Source organism: Trachymyrmex cornetzi, unplaced genomic scaffold (assembly GCF_001594075.2).
Source record: "Trachymyrmex cornetzi isolate Tcor2-1 unplaced genomic scaffold, Tcor1.1 scaffold4668, whole genome shotgun sequence".
Taxonomy (NCBI): domain Eukaryota; kingdom Metazoa; phylum Arthropoda; class Insecta; order Hymenoptera; family Formicidae; genus Trachymyrmex; species Trachymyrmex cornetzi.
In genome coordinates, this window is record NW_017299474.1 from 2,992 (window position 1) to 4,972 (window position 1,981).

A 1,981-nucleotide genomic window follows, 5' to 3' on the forward strand; every position below is an offset into this window, starting at 1 on the left:
CCGCCGGCGGCCCAGTAATCCATCACTGCCTTGATAGCGTCTGACTGATAGGGGCGCAGCTTTATCATGACGGCTCCCCAAAATCAGTCCACTTCTCACCATCGCGCATTTGATAGGTAATTTGATTCCGCTCTTCATCGGCGTCCAGAATTTCACCGGGCACCAGCGCCGGCAAATAAAGGTGATTGTCGCAACCTGCTTTTTGGGCAGGATTATCCAGCTCTTTATCGTGACGGGCGCAGTGCCACTTACCGCCCGCAATAGGACTGGAGTGCAAGCAGGTGCGGCAGTTGCGCGGGGGCAAAATATTGCGATAAGGGGAGCCATGACAAAGATTTATCGCAGGGCAAAAGCGACAGGCAAAACTGTCAGGGTTTTCGCTTATTTTCGGCGGCGCATAACGCTCGGCCGTTTTTATCCGCTCTGCTTTAGCCAGCAATGCCTCTGCTTGCATTTTGTCATATTTAACGCGCTCTGCATAAAGCGCGTCATTATCCTTATTTTTGGCCAGATAAAGGGCGCGCTCAATGCCTGTGGCGTGCATATATATCTGCATTTGTGCCACATGCTCCGGTTTTGCTACAGCCACACCATGCCTTGAAAGTTGCTCAAAGCTTTTGGCATTGTGCGTTTTGCACTCCAGCACATGGCGGGCTTTGGGTGCTTCGGGCAGGCCGCCCTCAATTATGCCGTCCAGATAGCCGTGCATATGGCTATCAAGCAAATGGATTTCCCACTGTTCACCTGTTTCAGGGTTGCGGTCTTTAACTGCCACTCCAGCCTCACGCAGCCAGCCAATCAGGCGCGTTTCCTCAAGCTGCCCCGTCTCAAACAAACGCAAAATCCGGCCAGTATGACGCTCTGGCTCAACAGCCCAGCGGAATTTGTAAAACAGCGCCCGCTCGCAAGGTTGGCCAATACTGGACGGATTGATTGTGTTGGAGAGGCGCGGCTGCGCGCGCTTCTCGCAGTCTTTATCAATAGCAGAAATGATTGAAAGCGGCATTTGTGGGAGAGCGGTCATTTATGCCCCCGCAAGTGTATTTGCGTGCCATAGCCATAGCTGCCGCCAAGGGGAGCAATCAGCACATTATCGCGCACCTGCCATTTCGGCCGGCGGAAGAGGTTTGTGAAAAATTTAAGCATTACTTACCCTCCCCTCTTCAAACAAATACTCAACCCGTATACTGCCGGAATCTACCCCCCTATTGGGCGGCATGGCGACAAGAACAGTGCTGCGCGTTATCTTGGTCAGGCCCTCATAAATCTCTTCAAGCGGGGCTGCTTTTGCTTTTTTCAAGCAAATTTCAAAACGCTTTTTTGTTTTCGGATTCTCCCCGCCCGCGGCAAAATAAAACCAGCCGCCCAATATTTGGCCAAGCCTTTTTTCCGCCGCCTCTGCTGCCTTTTTAGTGAGTTTTGCGCCGAAAAAATCCGGCACTTGAAAAACACGAATCCTCATTACATCACCTCTTGCGCGCGGCGTTCAACGCGGATTGTCATCACGACAGTTTTGGGCTTGCGGAAGCTCTCCACATCAATACCGGCCTTCTCCATTGCCTTTGTATCAATGGAACCGGCGCGCTCCGACAAAGTTTGGCGGGCAATCCATTCATCGCCGCCCAGGCTATCGGCATCGCCCATTGCGGCCGAAACACCATTCTTCAACTGTTCTTCGTGGTCCTTTAAAAGCTTTATTTCTCCTCGAACTTCCGCGAGGCGGTCAACAATATGGCGGTTTGTCTCTCTTTTTGCGGGCATAGCTGTAGCGTCCATTGCTTTGTCCTTTTTTTTGAGCAATGTTAAAATTTTGGATTTTTGGGGTTATGCGCCGTTATTTAAAACGGCACATCGTCATCAGGCGGCGTTTGCTGTCGCCAAGGGCGCGTGCCTTTGGCATTTTGCGCCTGCGTTGTCTGCGCCGGCGCGGCGCGCTGCTGTGTTTGAGCAGGCGCTTGCCTTGCCGCCGGAGCGGATTGCG